The following is a 19,792-nucleotide window of genomic DNA, read 5'->3' as shown; positions in this document are numbered from 1 at the left end:
TTCACACCTATGTTTATAAGATCTCAGTCACTCCATGACCAGGTAAGGAGGTTCAGAATAATTCTATCTTATTTAAGAGGAAAAGAAAGTATCTACTAGTTCTCTTCCTCTCTAAGGCGACTTGGGCCTGTATAAAGTTTAATGTTTTATGGTCCCTTAAACCGAATTCAATACATAACAGTCTGATACTAAAACAAAGGCACTAGAAAGTCCTACAAAGTGAGCTATAATGTCCTCCAGTTCCACGTAAGCGTAGTTTTCCATCTAAGTTATAAGGAGCTGTGTGACCTCAAGCAAAGCTAGTTTCGTTCCCTGGCATTTGGTTTTCTCATCTGTAAAATATGGAATTCAAAGATAATCTGACTTTCATTCACTTTATGTAGCAGTTATTTCAATACAACTAAAACATGAATTCATTTAAGTTACATTTTGAGACTCATTGGCTATGTAACTCATATAAGCAAAGACACTCCTCTCTTTAGGAGCTATGCAGACATCATCTGATACAAGGAACTTACCATATGAGATGAACACAACAAATGTTTCCAGAAAAAACTCCCTATCTTTACACCTATTCAAATATGAGCGAGCTAAAAATCCACATGTGAAATCAACCATGTAAATCAAATCACTGTACACTGTTACTCTTGATTTCCTTATTAAAAGGAGACTTTTTCCTCATGTTATAATCTCTCCCAAAGGCTATTAGTCAAAGCTTTATATCTCTAAAGTTTTGAAAAACTTGAAGTGAAGAGGAAACACAGGAAACCAAACAAATAATTATTTAGCAGAGATAAGAAAACAAGAGATTTTGACCTTGAAGCAGGAGTGGAAAAATGAAAACAAGCAAAGCCACAATGCGATACGTTGTGTACCGATTGTTACACACAGCATGAATCTTTGAAACAAATTGTCCATTAGAGATACACATCTCGTCTTTAATTCTGAGGGAAGAGAGGGGTCCTTGCTTTCATCTATGCTTAACACAGCCATGCCATGTAAATCAAAGAGCATAGGTTTGGGCCTCGGAGAGAACAAGCCGACTGGTCACTGACATGCTGACCAGTTTGAGGCAAATTATTTACCTTACCTAGGCCTTGGTGTTTTTATCTGTGTGATGAGAAAAAAAAAACATATACCTCACTAGGATTGCAAGAATTTACGTAACATGCTGAAGTACCTAACAGTTCACAGAATTAGTGCTCAATAAATGTTAATTTTCTTTCTTCCTCCCTTTTCTTCCTGTTCTCTGCTTTCCAACTCTCTCAATAAGGTAAATAGATGATTATTTGTAGTTTACTCTAAACATAATCCTTTGGGTTTTGAAAAGAATATGACTACTTGGAAGATTTAGAACACTTACCTTTTGACTATAAGAACCATGTAAACTACTAACTCTTGAGTCCCACCTCTGCTTTATCTTACAAGAACAAGGCCTTTACCAAAACAACAGCCAGAGATGTCCTGGCCAGAGCCAACGCCTGCCTCGTGTGAAGGCACAAACAGTGACCAAAAGGTCATAGTGAGAGATTGTAAGGTATGATGATAACTCAAGACAGCCATAGCTCAGACAGAACAGTCTGGCTGTTGAGGGAAGGGCACATGACTCTCCTTTTTCCTTTCTTCTTACTCAGCAGCAAATCTGACAGACATAAGCAGAGGAGGGTACTTAATTCCCTGAGAATTTCAGTTCTTGACTGTATTTCTTCACCCATCCCTTTCCTGATGTCTAGGCCTCAGCATCCTCAGTGGAGATGGGGACTAAATGACAGAATATTAGAAAAGTGCTTAGCATACAGTAGTTGCTCAGTTAAGTGTTCAACAATGGTAATGCCCTCCTCTGGACCACTCCCAGCCCCAATTCAATACCAATTTGCTATGACAGCATCTGAGAGGAAGCATGTGTGTGTGTGTCATGTGCGTTGGAAAGAACTAAAATACATGGTGTTACCCAGAGTAAGTATTGATAATTTAGCATCAAAATAAGTAACTTTTTCTCCATTTGCTTTTTGTTCTACCATTTTTAAAGCCCCATAAACCCTACTGATATGCAAGAGCATACCATCTGGGCATTAATGATATGCCAGAAACATCTCAAAATCAGTGAATTCATTACTAAAGGCATGAATTAACTCAACGGCCAGTCTGTTCTGACTGAGCTATGGCCGTCTTGAGTTATCATCAGACCTTCCAATCTCTCACCATGTCCTAATGGTCGCTGTTTGTGACTTCACACAGGGCAGGTGTCAAGATCTGAAATTCTCAGAGAATTGCGTGTAATGTGAAAGTTTCTATTTTTCCTTGGTGGGGGGAAACGTTTATTTTGAAAATTAATTATTTTAAAGTAATTTGAAACAACAGAAAAGCTAACAGTTGTTCCTAAAACTGAGCAAGAGGACAAACACACTTCCTCAGAAAGGACAAGCTCTGGGGTAACCTGGCAGATTTTACAAGAGCTTTAGACTGGTGCTTCGTCGTTCAGGCTCTGCACAAGACCTGGCTGGGTCACTCACTGCGCCAAGCAGCAGAAATGCAGCAGGCTGGGACAGATACAATCCCTGCCTCCAGAAAATTCACCTGGTAGTGGGAGGGAAGTAGGCATCAAATAGCTTAATGCATAATTAATTATCATAACTGCAATAAGTGATATGAAGGAGAGGCAGAGGGTGCCCAGGGAGCATTTATTGGGAGACCTAGAACAGGGTTAATCTGTAAAACAACCACACGCAGTAACCCAAATCCAGAAACAGCTGGAGGCGCTTTAGAGCACAGGAAGAAACCTGTGGTACATTGTTAGAGTGACCTGTATAAAGGGAAGCTGGGGCTCAGCATTTCCTATTGAAACTTGAAGGCTTCACCAAGCATGGCCTCTTCTGTAAAGCTTTCCCAATGCTGGGTTAGATGCCTCTCCCACATCGCTCGAAGAGTCCTGCACAGACATAACTTTTATGGCATCTGGGTGAGGCTGGTCTCACTTATTAACTTGCCTGGGACACCTAATACTTTGAGCTCAAGACCTTGTCTACTGCCCTTTGTAACACAGTGTTACACAAAGATGCTGGATAAATGTTTAATGAAGGAGTGAATGAATGTGGCCCCAAAGAGCTCCTAATGGGTCCTAAAAGAACTAAGCTTATGATCAAACTATCATGGCCAAAAGAGCATTTAATCTTCCAGGCTAGCACCACAACAAACTCTATTATATTAACAGCTTCTCACAAAACACTTTGGTCCTTCTTTTCCAAAAATATTAAGTTCCTTTAATTTCCTCAACTTAAGTATCTCTTAATTCCCCTCTTTGTTTCAATCAATTTATTAAACAGTTGTTGTGTGTCAGATACTGTTCTTGGTGCCAGAGTATAACAGAGAATGAGATAGGCACTAACTTCCTGGCCCCCTGGTTCTAGAGAGTGTCATGGTTTGATGTCTCCTAACAGACATTTTTAAAAAAGTAGTCTGGGCAAGGCGGCTCATGCCTGTAATCCCAGCATTTTGGGATGCCAAGGTGAGAGAATAGCTTGATTTCGGGAGTTTGAGACCAGCCTGAGCAACATGGTAAGACCCCATTTCTACCAAAACAAACGAACAGCTAGGCATAGTGGTACACACCTGTAGTCCCAGCTACTCAGGAGGATGAAATAGGAAAATCACTTGATCCTGGGAGATTGAGGCTGCAGTGAGGCATGATCATACCACTGCACTCCAGCCTGGGTGACAGAGCAAGACCCTATCTTAAAAAGGAAAAAAAAAAAAAAAAAAAAAAGCTAAGCACATAGGGCAATTTCAGATGGTGGTAAGTTTTCTGAAAAGAATAAAGGGTACTATCTATCTGATTTCATTACTTACTATAAAACTACAGTAATCAAGGCTGTGCAGTACTCATGAAATGGTAGATTTGTAGGTCAATAGGATGGATTAGATCAGAGACACACCCTAGCATTCAAGCTCAATCGTTTTTTGGCAGAGTTGCAGATAATTCTCTGGAGAAGACTTAGTCTTTCAAAAATGCTAAAATCATTGGATATCAGTATATGATTTTAAAAAACAAACTTTAATCTGTATCTCATAGCATCTATAAAACTTAAAAGAAATCACAGATTAAAATATAAAACATAAAAGCATAAAATTTCTAGGAAAAAAATAAAAAATAAATCTTTATGGCCTTGAGTTAGACAAGGATTTCTTACATATGATCTCAAAACTAATAATACTTTAAAATTAAGAATTCATAATCTTGGAAAGACACATTAAGAAAATGAAAAGACAAGTCACATACTGGGTAAAACTATTTGGAAATCACTAACCTAAAAAAACATATCTAAAAGATAAAAAACCTGTGATAAAATTCTGTCAAAAAGACTAAAATTTAGAAAACAACTCAATTTTTAATAATTAAGGCAAAAGATTTAAACAACTACTTTACCCAAAAAAATCCATATAATAGCAAATAAGCACATGAAAAGATGTTCAGTGTCATTAGGGAAATTTAAATTAAAACACTAGTAGGTGGCTAAAATGTAGGAAGCTGACAATGCTAAGTGCTGACAAATATGTAGACCTACTGGAACTCTCATTTATTACTGTTGGGAACACAAAATGGCACCATCACTTAACAAAACCACTTCTCAGCTTCTGCTATCATTAAGCATTCACTTGCCATGTGACCTGGCAATCTCACTCCTAGGTATTTACTCAAGAGAAAGGAAAGCTTGCATTTACAGTGAAAACTATATTTGAATGTTTATTGCTACTTTATTTGTAGTCTCAAACCTGGACGCAACTAAAATGTCTCTTAAATAGAGAATAAAAAAAACAAACTATAGTTTATTCATACAATGGAATAATAAGGAATGGAGAACTGATATGTGTAACAATATCATTATATTACATTCAGTGAAAGAAGCCAGATTCAAAGGGCTGTATACTGTTAGATTCTATTTATATGCTACTGTGGAAAAAGCAACAACATGGATAGAGGACAGATCAGAGCTACATGGCAAAACCCCATCTCTACAAAAAATGCAAAAATTAGTTTGCCATGGTGGCATGTACCTGTAGTCCCGGCTACTTGCGGGACTGAGGCTGGAGAATCACTTGGGGCTGAGGCTGGGAGGTGGAGGTTGCAATGAGCTGAGATTGTGTGACTGCACTGCAGTCTGGGGGACAGAGCAAGAGCCTGTCTCAAAAACAAACAAACAGAAACAGAGCTGGGGTTCTGGGAACAGTTGGCTCTAAAGAGGTATGGGAAAATCTTAGAGGTGAGCAATGAAACTTTTCTGTTTTGTGATTGTAGTGGTGGCAGCACATAGCTGTATGCTTTGTCGAAACTCAAAGAACTCTACATTAAAAAAGGTGAATTTTCTCCAGTAATCCTGTTACTGGGTATATGCCCAAAGGATTATAAATCATTCTATTATAAAGACACATGCACATGTGGCACTGTTTACAATTGTATATTCATTGCGGCACTGTTTACAATAGCAAAGACCTAGAACCAACCCAAATGCCCATCAATGGTTAAAGAAAATGTGGCACATATACACCATGGAATACTATGCAACCATGAAAAAAAGATGAGTTCATGTCCTTTGCAGGGACATGGATGAATCTGAAAACCATCGTTCTCAGCAAACTGACAGAAGAACAGAAAAACCAAACACTGCATGTTCGCACTCAGAGGCGGGTGTTGAACAATGAGAACACATGGACACAGGGAGGGGACCATCACACACTGGGGTCTGTTGAGGGGTGGAGGGGGGCTAGGGGAGAGACAGCATGGGGTAGGGAGATTGGGGAGGAATAACATTGGGAGAAGTAGGTGACGGGGTTGGAGGCAGCAAACCACCATGACATGTGTATACCTATGTAACAATCCTGTAAGATCTGCACATGTACCCCAGAACTTAAAGTATAATTAAGAAAAATAATAATAAGGGTGAATTTTATTGTACATAAATGTTTTAAATTACACAAAAACTTATTTAAAAATGATTACATAAAAGAATTATAGGAAAATGAAAAGGAATGATAAGCTAGAAAGTGTCAAGGGCAGAACTGGAGGACTAGTGGCCCAGGAGGTCTGCCGCAAGAGGTGGCACCTGAGTAGGGGCCTAAATTTGAAGAAGGTGCCAGCATGGGCAGATGTGCAAACAGAACCTCCCAGAAGACAGCAGTGGGGGCAAGGGCCCAGAGAAGATGAGCCTCTTGACTAGCAGAAAAATAATTCAGTGCTTAGGCTTTGCTATAAAGCTACAGAAAATTAAGAAGTTCTTTTGATGACCAAAAATCTGGATCATTGTTTTGGAACTGAATTTAGACTGTGCATAGTCAAATGTACTAAATATAGTGGGTAAATATAAATTTAGCGCTGCCCGCAAAAACTCCAGGGAAAAGCATGGGAGTGAGATTAGGAAAGGGGAAGGGAGAAGGAGAGGACGTGAAAAGAAAACTTGCTTGCCTATAGCTTGGGTCTGGCTAGAGGTTAATCACTTCCATGTCAGAGAATCACTTTCTTTGTTTTAGGTTTGTTTAGAAGACAGTAACAAGCCAAGCAATAAGTAAAATGAAGGCCTGTGAAGTTTATCAGCATCCAAGTTCATACATACTTCATGATCTATGCATTCTAAACTTTACAAGGGTGTTTCAGTTTATGTAGCTTTTTTCTAACTCTAAAATTTGCATACCAACTTTGTTGAAAAGTCCATTTCTTGGTGCTTCTTAAACTACCCCTTTATAATTTTCTGCATGTGCCTGAAGATTAAATTTGTTTTAATTTTGGGTAGCAAAACAAGCAGCATTACTTTAATTTTAGAAGTATTTTTAAAGAAATTTAACAAAACGCTCCTTCATGTTTATATGTATGCAATATGCATGACTGAGATAAGAGCATGTTAGGAATGTGTCTTGTGTATTTAGAATTTTATCTATTTTTGTAATTCTAATCTATTTTTACAAATATTTTCAACAAATCAACAGCTAATTTCTAGCTCAGCAATATGTTAAAAATTGTTTTGCCTTATCCATGTTATGGAATGATATGATGTCAGGAACGTTCTTTACTGGCAATGGTTGGTGAGTCCGTATGGAGTTAAGAGAATAAAGATAGAGCCTTTGTCAGCTCTCTTAGGTTTACAATAAAAATGTGCAGTGTGAGACCGCAGCGAGGCCTCTCCTTTTCTTTAAGGCATTTGTTATATGTCACATGTCAAATGGTCATGAAAGATGATCTTTCTAAAGAGCAGATTTTCCACTGGCCCAAACAACTCTCATAAAAATGGATGTCACATGAGCACACCAGTCTAATGAAGCCCACCAGGCAACCAGCTCAGTCTGTAGGGAGAACTGGAATAAACAGCAGCTACATGTTCTCATCAGTCAGGCAGTCACCCAGAGCTTTCAGCTTTCCACTCTGGCGCTTTTGCTCATTCTGGTGGCTCAGTCTGAAATAGTCTTCCCCTTCTATCCATATGAGCACTTACGTCACTACAAAGCTCCCTTCCAATCCACCTTCCCCAGTATGCTTTGCTGACCCCTTCCACACTCACTAAAGGTACCTTTCCCACCTTTGGCATATTCTCTAGTACCTCCCTTATCTAGTCCTATCTTGCAGCATTTTATCATGCACACATTTTCTTTTCTGTTTGACTTAAGTTCTTTACTGGTTGGATCTGTGTCCAGTTCATTTTTTGATTTCCCATGTTACCTAACAGTATGCCTAATATATTGAAGGTACTCAAATGTACATTGATTAAATAAATAAATTGATCCTAAGAGTAACCAGAATTATAGAATCAGACATGAAAATGTTCTAATTGCCTTTCAAGCATGGTAGGCAGAAAAAATAAACGCTGGATTGCAGAAATACATAATGGTTTCCACCTCTGCTCCACCCACACTCAGGGCAGACACGCATAATCTATCCTAGCACTCTTTCCTGCTGAGCCTTGATGAGGCTTGCCATCCTTCTCACCCCCATGGTCTAGGAAGCGATTATCAATCTATAAAAGTGGGCATAAGAGATGAAACTTAAGACTTTTAAAGGTTCACAAATTGTTTTTGTTTTTGTTTTTGTTTTTTTTGCTTAATATTGTCTTGGATATGTGGGTTCTTTTTTGGTTCCATATGAAGTTTAAGGTGTTTTCTTCCAATTCTGTGAGGAAAGTCAATGGTAGCTTGATGGTGATAGCATTGAATCTATAAATTACTTTGGGCAGTATGGCCATTTTCACAATATTGATTCTTCCTAATCATGAGCAGGGAATGTTTTTCCATCTGTTTGCATCCTCTCTTATTTCCTTGAGCAGTGGTTTGTAGTTCTCCTTGAAGAGGTCCTTCACATCCCTTGTTAGTTGTATTCCTAGGTATTTTATTCTCTTTGTAGCAATTGTGAATGGTAGTTCACTCATGATTTGACTCTCTGTTTGCCTATGACTGGTGTAGAGGAATGCTTGTGATTTTTGCACATTGATGTTGTATCCTGAAATTTTGCTGAAGTTGCTTATCAGCTTAAGGAGATTTTGGGGTGAGACAATGAGGTCTTCTAAATACACAGTCATGTCATCTGCAAAGAGACAATTTAGCTTCCTCTTTTCCTAATTAAATATGCTTTATTTCTTTTGTTGCCTGATAGCCCTGGCCAAAACTTCCAATACTATATTGAATAGGAGTGGTGAGAGAGGGCATCCTTGTCTTGTGCCAGTTTTCAAAGGGAATGCTTCCAGGTTTTGTCCATTCAGTATAATATTGGCTGTGGGTTTATCATAAGTAGCTTTTATTATTTTGAGATACATTTCATCAATACCTAGTTTATTGATAATTTTTAGCATAAAGGGCTGTTGAATTTTGTTGAAGGCCTTCTCTGCATCTATTGACATAATCATGTGGTTTTTGTCATTGGTTCTGTTTATGTGTTGGATACGTTTATCCTTTTGTGTATGTTGAACCTGCCTTGCATCCCAGGGATGAAGCCAACTTGATCATGATGGATAAACTTTTTGATGTGCTGTTGGATTCAGTTTGCCAGTATTTTACTGAGGATTTTTGCATCAATGTTCATCATGGATATTGGCCTGAAATTATGTTTTTTAGTTGCGCCTCTGCCAGATTTTGGTATCAGGATGATGTTGGTCTTATAAAATAAGTTAGGGAGGATTCCCTCTTTTTTATTGTCATGCTACCTGACTTCAAACTATCTACGAGGCTACAGTAATCAAAACAGCATGGTACTGGTCCCAAAACAGAGATATAGACCAATGGAACAGAATAGAGTCCTCAGAAATAATGCCACACATCTACAACAATGATTTTTGGCAAACCTGACCAAAACAAGAATGGGGAAAGGATTTCCTATTCAATAAATGGTGTGGGGAAAACTGGCTAGCCATATGCAGAAAGCTGAAAGTGAATCCTTTCCCTATACCTTATAAAAAAATTAACTCTAGTTAGATTAAAGATTTAAACATTAGACCTAACATCATAAAAGGCCTAGAAGAAAACCTAGACAATTCCATTCAGAACATAGGCATGGCCAAGGACTTCATGACTAAAACACCAAAAGCAATGGCAACAAAAGCCAAAATAGACAAATAGGATCTAATTAAACTTAAGAGCTTCTGCATAGCAAAAGAAATTATCATGGGAGTGAACCAGCATCCAACAGAATGGGAAACAATTTTTGCAATCTACCCATGTGACAAAGGGCTAATATCTAGAATCTGCAAAGAACTTAAACAAAGTTGCAAGAAAAAAATGCATCGAAAAGTGAGTGAAGGATATAAACAGACACTTTTCAAAAGAAGACATTTATGCAACCAACAAACATATGAAAAAAAGCTCATCTGGCTGGGCGAGGTGGCTCACACCTGTAATCCCAGCACTTTAGGAGGCCAAGGTGGGTGGATCATGTGAAGTTAGGAGTTCAAGAAAAAAAATCTAATCATAACTGGTCATCAGAGAAATGCAAATCAAAACCACATTGGGATACCATCTCATGCCAGTTCGAACGGCAATCATTAAAAAATCAGGAGATAACAGATGCCAGAGAGGATATGTAGAAATATGAACACTTTTACACTGTTGATGGAAGTGTAAATTAGTTCAAACATTGCGGAAGACAGTGTGGTGATTCCTCAAGCATCTAGAAATAGAAATACAATTTGACCCAGGAATCCAATTACTGGGTATATACCCAAAGGATTATAAATCTTTCTATTATAAAGACACATGCACTTGTATATTTATTGTGGCACTGTTCACAATAGCAAAGACTTGGAACCAACCCAAATGCCCATCAATGATAGACTGGACAAGGAAAATGTGGCACATATACACCATGGAATACTATGCATCCATGAAAAAGAATGAGTTCATGTCCTTTGCACGGACCTGGATAAACCTTGAAACCATCATTCTCAGCAAACTGATACAAGAACAGAAAACCAAACACCATATGTTCTCACTGATAAGTGGCTATTTAACAATGAGAACACATGGACACAGGGAGGGGAACGTCACACACCAGGGCCTGTCAGGGTGGGGCAACATGGGAGGGATAACATTGGGAGAAATGCCTAATGTAGATGATGGGATGATGGATGCTGGATGCAGCAAACCACCATGGCACATATATACCTATGGTGTATACCTATGTAACAGACCTGCATGTTCTGCACATGTACCCCAGAACTTAAAATATATTTTTTAAAAATCCACGGATTGTTATTATTTTCCTATCTTTGAACAATCCTGAATATCTGTGAGGTTTATGAATTTGTAATTTTGCAGAAGCAAAAATTTGGTACAGCTATATGCTACAAGGTAGGTGTGGGCAAATAACTGACTTTTTATTTTTGTCATTTGGAGGATGCACCTCCATGCAAGCAACAACTCTCCTGATTTAAAAATTGCTATTCATCATCTTCACCTTAGTTTTGAAAATTTAAGTAAGTGATTAAGTAAATGTTACTATAAAAATGATGTAATATGGGGTTGTGTTTATTCCAGTTAGGAAATTTTGTAACTTTACTAACTATTCCAACCTGTATCTATAGAATTATTAAGAATGAAAGGAGAATATTTATGAAAGTGTTCATTTATTGCATTTTGTGGGGGAAATGAGGTAACTTTAGTATTTGCAAGTTAGAAAGTGACCTCAGAGCATGTCCTTCATAGAGATGATTAATTTTATGTGTCAATCTGACCGCGCTAGGGGTGTCCAAAGTAAACCTTATTTCTGGATGTGTCTGCAAGGGTATTCCCAGATGAGATTACCATCTGAAGCAGTTGAATTTAATAAAGTAAGTTGCCCTATCCAGTGTGGGTGGGAATAATCCAATCTGTTAAGAGCCTGAAAGAACAAAAAGGTAGAGGAAGAAGGAACTGCTTCCTGCCTGCCTACTTGAACTGGGACGTGGTCTTCTCCTGCCCTTGGCCTGGGATTTACACCATCAGCTCCCCTGGTTCTCAGGCCTTGGAAGTTGCACTTGAATCACACCACTGGCTTTCCTGGGCCTCCAGCTTGCAAACAGTAGATTGAGAGACTTCTCAGCCTCCATGGTTGTGTGAGCCAGTTTCTCATAAATGATACACACACACACACACACACACACACACACACACACACACACACATATACACACTCTCTCTGTTGGTTCTGTTTCTCTAATGAATCCTGACTAATACACTTGTGAATTTCAAGAGTAGGTTTGGACCTATAAGCACACCTTGGAAATCTCAGTCTTTCATGAACCAGTCATAATTAAAATAAAACCAAAACTTTGAAGAATTGTAGCAGGAACTGATGCCAACTGATGTGAGGAACTGCTCTGAGGCAGCTCACATCTTGGGGTATGAATGCATAGGAGGATGTGGAAGACACATGGGCAGAGGAACTCCAGGACACGTACCAGTAAATTGCTGTGGAAGTTAAATTGTGCCTTTGCCAAGAACACAAGACCCCAACTGAAAATACTATAAACAAATAAATGTATCATATCATATTGCAGGAAGTCCAGAGGTGCAGTGGGCTGTAGCACTGGTGACTCAGTGGCTCAGCAATTTCATCAAGGACCCAGGTTCTTTCTTTTTTTGGCTCTGCATCCAGCCCCCATCATAGGCACCAGGTGACCATCAAAGTTCAGGAGTCACATCCAGACACCATAACTGAGTCCTAAAAAGAGACTATTACTTTTGTTGGTAGTCATCAGCAGAACTATGACTATCATTTTTGTTATAATTTTCCAATTTAAATTGTGATAATGACATTTAACACTTCTTATGTGCCAGGCACTGTTCTAAATGCTTTTAAATGTAACTATTTTTTTTAACCTCAAGTTAGTTCATTTAATTTTTGTCTGGACATGAAAATGCAAAGTTTCAATCGACAGAATCATTATGCAAAGCAAAGCTGTGACCCTCTGTTAGGCATTTGGCAAAGAAATGTACTTGGTCAGGCATGGTAGCTCACAGCTATAATCCCAACACTTTGGGAGGCTGAGATGGGATGATCTCTTGAGGATAGGATTTCAGAGAGAGACCCCATCTCTACAAAAAAAATTTTTAAGTAGCCAGATGTGGCAGCACAAGCCTGTGTTCCAAGTTACTAGGAAGACTGAGGTGGGAGGATCACTTGAGCCCAGGAGGTAGAGGCTGCAGAAAGCCATTATCATGCCACTGTACTCCAGCCTGGGTGACAGAGTGAGACTCGGTCTCAAAAAAGAAAAAGTACTTTTATTATTATTTTATAATTTCAACTTTTATTTTAGATTCACGGATACATGTGCAGATTTGTTACATAAGTATATTGCCTGATGCTGAGGTTTGGGGTACAGATCCGATCACTAAGATAGTGAGCATAATCCCCATAAGTAGTTTTTCAACCCACAGTCCCCTTTCTCCCTCCCTGCTCTAGTTGTCCACAGTGTCTGTTGTTAGCTTCTTTTTGTTGTTGTGTACTCAGTGTTTAGTGCCCACTTTTAAGTGCAGATCTAAGGTATTTGGTTTTCTGTTCCTGCATTAATTCTCATAGGATTATGGCCTCCAGCTACATCCATGTTGCTACAAATGACATGATTTTATTTTTTACGGCTGGGTAGTATTCCATGGTGTATTTGTACCATATTTTCTTTCTCCAGTTTCCCGTTCTCCACAGCCTCACCAGCATCTGTTGTTTTTTGAATTTTTAATAATAGTCATTCTGACTGGTGTGAGATGGTGTCTCATTGTGGTTTTGACTTACATTTCTCTGATGAGCATTTTTCATATGTTTGTTGAAAACGTGTAAGTCATCTTTTTAGAATCATCTACTGATGTCCTTTGCCCATTTTTAAATGAGGTTGTTTGGTTTTTGTTTGTTGATTTGTGTAAGTTTCTTATAGATTCTGGATATTAGACCTTTGTCAGATGCATAGCTTGTGAATATTTTCTCCCATTCTGGAGATTGTCTGATTATTGATAATGTCTTTTGCTGTGCAGAAGCCCTTCAACTTAATTAGGTCCTAATTTTCACTTTTTGCTTTTGTTGCAATTGCTTTTGGGGACTGAGCAAAATAAATTTTGCCAAGGCCAATGCCAAGAAGAGTATTTCCTAAGTTTTCTTCTGGGATTTTTATAATTTGAGGTCTCACATTTAAATCTGTAATCCACCTTGAGTTAATTTTTATATGGTAAAAGGTAAAAGGTAGGGATCCAGTTTCATTCTTCTTCAATGACTAATCAGTTATCCCAACAACATTTATTGAATAAGGAGTCCTTTCCTCATTGCTTGGTATTGTTGACTTTGTCGAAGATCAGATGGTTTTAAGTGTCCAGTTTTATTTCTGGGTTTTATTCCATGTGTTTGCGTTTGTGCCAGTACCATGCTGTTTTGGTTACTGCAGTCTTATAGTGTAGTTTGAAGTAGGGCAGTGTAATGACTCTGGCTTTGTTTTTGGTTAGGATTGCTTTAGCTATTCAGGCTCTTTTTTGGTTCCATATGAATTTTATAATAATTTTTTCTAATTCTGTGAAAAATGACATTGACAATTTAACAGGAACAGTGTTGAATCTATAAACTGCTTTGGGCAATATGGCCATTTAAACAACAGTGACTCTTCTAATCTATGAGCAAGGAATGTGTTTTTATTTGTGTTATCTCTGATTTTTTTCAGCAGTGTTTTATAGTTCTCCTTATAGAGATCTTTCAACTTCTTGGTGCATGGCTATTATAAATTGGATTCTGTTCTTGATTTGTCTCTCGGCTTGAATGTTATTGATATATAGAAATTCTCCTGATTTTTTTGTAGATTGATTTTGTATCTTGAAATGATACTGAAGTCATTTATCAGTTCTGCAGGCATTTTGGCAGAGTCCTTAGGGTTTTCTAGGTATAGAATCATAACATCTGTGAAGAGAGATAGTTTGACTTCTTCTTCTCCTATTTGGATGCCTTTTATTTCTTTCTTCTGCCTGGTTGCTCTGGCTAGGACTTCCAGCCTTCTGTTGAATAGGAGTGGTGAGAGTGAGCATCCTTGTGTTGTTCCAGTTCTCAAGGGGAATGGTTTCAGCTTTTTCCCATTCACTATGATGTTAGCTGTGAGTTTCTCATAGACAGCTCTTAATATTTTGAAGTATTTTCCATAAATGCCTAGTCTGTTGAGGGTTTTTATCATGAAGGGATGTTGGATTTTACCAACAGCTTTTTCTACATCTACTGAGATAATCAGATGGCTTTTGCTTTTAATTCTGTTTATTAGGTGAATGACATTTATTGATTTGCATATGTTGAACCAGCCTTGCATCTTAGGAATAAAGCCTACTTGATCATGGTGTATTAATTTTTTAATGTACGACTGAATTCAGTTTGGTTGTATTTAGTTAAGGATTTTTGCATTTATGCTCATCAGAAATATTGGCCTGCAGTTTTCCTTTTTTGTTGTATCTCTGCCAGATTTTGGTATCAGGCTGATGCTGGCTATATAGAATTAAAGAAGTTCTACAAAGTTAAGAAGTTAAGAAGAAGCTCCTCCTCCATGATTTTTTGGAATAGTTTCAGTATGTTAACAGTTCTTTATTTTTCTGGTAGAATTTGGCTGAGAATCCATCTAATCTAGTGCTTTTTTTTTCCTTTGGTTGTTAGGTATTTTATTACTGATGCAAGTTCAGAACTTGTTATTGGTCTTTTAAAGTTTTCACTTTCATCCTGGCTTAATCTTTGGAAGTTGTGTCTTTCCAAGAATTTATTCGTTTCCTCTTGATTTTTTAACTTGTGTGCAAGAGTTGTTCATAATAATCTCTGGGGACCTTTTGTATTTCTGTGGGATTAGTTGTAATGTCATCTTTGTCATTTCTGATGGTATTTATTTAGATCTTTTTTTTTCTTTTTAGAAAGAATAAATCTAATCGATCTTGTTTATTCTTTCTAAAAATCAACTCTGGTTTCATTAGTCTTTTGGTTTGGATCTTCTGTAATTTTAGTTATTTCTTTCCTTCTGTTAGCTTTCATGTAGGTTTATTCTTTATTTTCTAGTTCCTCTAGATACATAGTTATGTTGTTAACTTGAGATTTTTAAATTTCTTGAAGGTGATTAGCATCGTAAACTTTGCTCTTAACACTGCTTTAATTGTATTGCAGAGATTTTGTTAAGTTGTATTTCTATCTTATTAATTTTAATTTTTAAAAGTTCTGCTTTGATTTCATGTTTACCTTGGAGTTATTCAGACGGAAGTTGTTACTTCCTAAGTTACTTTCTATGTATCTGTGTCATTTTGAGAGATTTTCTTGATATTGATTTCTTTTTTATTGTACTGTTGTCCAAGATTGTGCTTGGTATAATTTTTATTTTTTTGAATTTATTGAGACTTTCTTTATGACTAAGCACATTGCCAATCTTAGAATATGTTCAGTGTAGATGAGAAGAATGTATATTCTGTGGCATATGTCTGTTAGGTCCATTTGGTCAAGCACTGAGTTTTAGTCCAGAATTTCTTTGTTAGTTTAATGTCTTGATAATCTGTCTAATGCTTCAATGGGGTGTGATAGTTTCTCACTATTATTGTGTGCTGTCTAAGTCTTCTCCTAGGTGAAGAAGAACCTGTTTTATGAATTTGGGTGCTCCAATGTTGGGTACATATATACTTAGAATAGGTAAATCTTCTTGTTGAATTGTACCCTTTATCATTAAGAATGTTTTTGGGCTGGGCGCGGTGGCTCAAGCCTGTAATCCCAGCACTTTGGGAGGCTGAGGTGGGTGGATCACGAGGTCAAGAGATAGAGACCATCCTGGTCAACATGGTGAAACCCCGTCTCTACTAAAAAAAAATACAAAAAGTTAGCTGGGCATGGTGGTGCGTGCCTATAATCCCAGCTACTCAGGAGGCTGAGGCAGGAGAATTGCCTGAACCTAGGAGGCGGAGGATGCAGTGAGCCGAGATCGTGCCATTGCACTCCAGCCTGGGTAACAAGAGCGAAAAACTCCGTCTTACAAAAAAAAAAAAAGAATGTTTTTATTTGTACTTATTGTTCGTTTAAACTCTGTTTTATCTGTTATGAGAATAGTGATTCCTGCTTTCCTTGTTGGTAATTTGCATAGTAGATCTTTCTCCATCCCTTTACTTTGAGCTGGTGAGTCTCATTACATGTGAGCCGGGTCTCTTGAAGACAGCAGACAATTGAGTCTTGCCTTTTTATCCAGCTTGCCACTCTGTCTTTTAAGTTGGGGCATTTAGACCCTTTCATACTGATATGTGAGACTTTGATCCTGTTATTGTTAGCTGGTTGTTTTCTAGACTTGGTTGTGGAGTTTCTTTATGTTGTCTGCGGGTTATATCCTTAAGTGTGTTTTTGTGGTAGCAGGTGTCATCATTTTTTCCCATGTTTATCACTCCCTTAAGGGGCTCTTGTAAGGTTGTTTTAGTTAGTTATAATGAATTTCTTCAGCATTTGCTTGTGTGAGAATGATTTTATTTCTCCTTTGCTTAGTAAGTTTAGTTTGGCAGGAAATTAAATTCTTGGTTGGAGTTTCTTTTCTGTAAAGATGCTGAAAATAGGCCCCCCAATCTCTTCAGACTTGTAATTTTTCTCTTGAGAGGTCTGCTGCTAGCCTGATGGGGTTCCCTTTGTGTGTGACCTGACCCTTCTGTGTAGCTGCCTTTAAGATTTTTTCTTTCACATTGAGCTTGGTGAATCTGATGACTATGTGCCTGGGGGATGATCATGTTGTATAGTATTCTGTATTTCTCTAATTTGCATGTCAACTTCTCTAGTGAGATTAGGGAAATTTTCAAAGACTGTGTTCTCAAATGTATTTTCCAAGTTGCTTACTCTCTTTCCTTCTCTTAGGAATGCCAGTGAGTTGTAGATTTAGTCTCTTTACAAAATATTCACTGATTTGATCCTCACAACAACCCCATTAGGTACATATTATCATTAACCCCATCTAACAGATGAGGAATTGGAGGCAGAAATGTTATGCAACTTATAATGACACACAGCTAGTATGCCGTGGACCCAGGATTATAAACCAGGCATTTCACTTCAGAGTCTGTGTCTGTACTCTTAACTATGAAACTCTCTATACTACAAAAGACCCTTTCAAAAAGTAATCCAGAAATCTGACTTTACATTTCACTGGGCAGAGCCAAGTCACAGACCCACCTCTAAACTAATCACTGACAAGAGGCATGGAATTGTCATGAAAAGCATAACACTATCAAGATTTGTCACTGAGCTGGATATAGACTCCTCTTTTTGCAGCGAAGAGACCCTAAAAAAATATAGGATTAGGGTTCTAGTCTCATAGAAGGGGAATGGACATATGGCAAGGAACCAGCCATACCTGCTATGAGGGGCTACTTACAAAAAGTCTAGCTTCTCTAACTCCATTTCCTCTGCGTTCATAAGTTAAGACAGCATTCGATACCATGGTCATCTGTCCATGTATCTGTGCTTTCTCCAACTTGATTGCAAGCATCCCAAAGACAGGAAAAAAATCTCAAAGATCTGTATATTCTTCACAAGGGCTGGCATAGGGCCTCATACATGAAAAATGTTCAAGAAACATTTGTTCTTTGTAATTGAATTTCATTCTCAACTCTGCTTAATTGGAGAGGTCAACAGTTAGCCACACTCAAGGCAGACAGATAATGCATTTTCACATTGATCTTGCAATCAAATGAATTCTGAAAAACTTCCCTTGCCATGCAAAATAGCATGAAATCACATATTAACATAGGTCATGCAAAAGCCCAAACTTATTAAATTGTTAGTGCCTTGCACTCAGCACTCTTGGAGGTAACATTAATGTCACAATTTTATTATGACTTGACATTTCAACTATATTCAGGAGGTATTATATTCAAAGAGACGCATTAGAGAGCCATAGACAGAACAGGCTCCATAAAATGCAGGGTTTAGTTCCAAGAGAAGACATGTAGCCCCAGCTGAGGTAGAATGAGTCAGTCTCCCATTTCCATGGGCCCAATGTTCCAAACCACAGACAGGTGATTGCAACCTCCAAATACCTGAATGGGGGTTGGCCAAGAGGGCCCCACAGAGTTGTCCACTGAACACTTTGTGATACTACCAGCCTCCAGCAGAGACTAGCATTGCCTTCCCCCATCCTGTGATGCAGCAGGACATATGCTTGAGCATGACCCTTCCCGTGCCTGTGCCCAGGAAGGGAAGAACCCCCAACCAATGTGACCTGGTGGCTGCAGCAGTCAAGGGGCAGGAGTAAGGAAGAAGAGGTTAGATAGGGGCTGAGGTTTGGCATGTGGATGAAAATCCATCCCAGAAAGGCAGCCGGGAAGCAGGACAACCATGAGCTGACGCTTTAAGTCCCTGGCTTATGCTCCATTGTCGCATTGTGTTTTACTTACAAAACACAAATCCAAAGATATAATTATTAAGGATTTCAGGGTGGTGACCATAGAAAATTAAATCCCAGACACTTCTGAACATGGGACCCTGTTTGTTATACTGATCACATGACCTGGCTGTACAGGTGTGATGCCTTGTTTGAATGGAATATTCTCAGTTAAATAAAGCATTAATGAAATTTATGAATGTAATTAGTGAAATTTAATGTTTGGTTTTTCTGATTTTTTAAAGTAGCATAGTGGGTTGAATAGTGTCCCCCACCCTCCAAAAACAAGAGAAAAAAATGAACATTGATTTGTGGAGGGGATAAATATCATTTTAAGAAATACTACCATTGACTGGATAAAGAAAATGTGGTACATATATACCATGGCATACTATGTAGCCATAAAAAGGAAGGAGATCATTTCCTTTGCAGGGACATGGATAGAGCTGGAAACCATAATCCTCAGCAAACTAATGCAGGAACAGAAAAGCAAACACCGCCGGGCGCGGTGGCTCAAGCCTGTAATCCCAGCACTTTGGGAGGCTGAGGCGGGTGGATCACGAGGTCGAGAGATCGAGACCATCCTGGTCAACATGGTGAAACCCCGTCTCTACTAAAAATACAAAAAACTAGCTGGGCGTGGTGGCGCGTGCCTGTTATCCCAGCTACTCAGGAGGCTGAGGCAGGAGAATTGCCTGAGCCCAGGAGGCGGAGGTTGCGGTGAGCCGAGATCGCGCCATTGCACTCCAGCCTGGGTAACAAGAGCGAAACTCCATCTCAAAAAAAAAAAAAAAAAGAAAAGAAAAGAAAACCAAACACCACCTGTTCTCACTTGTAAGTGGGAGCTAAACAATGAGAACACATGGACACAGGGAGGGTAACAATACACAGTGGGGCCTGTTTGGGGAGGGTGAGAGTAGGGGAGAGCATTAAGGAAAATTGCTAATGCATGC

This window comes from Saimiri boliviensis, chromosome 2 (genome assembly GCF_048565385.1).
Source record: "Saimiri boliviensis isolate mSaiBol1 chromosome 2, mSaiBol1.pri, whole genome shotgun sequence".
NCBI classification, from domain to species: domain Eukaryota; kingdom Metazoa; phylum Chordata; class Mammalia; order Primates; family Cebidae; genus Saimiri; species Saimiri boliviensis.
The sequence above is the reverse complement of the archived record's forward strand: the minus strand, read 5'-3'. Positions refer to the sequence as shown.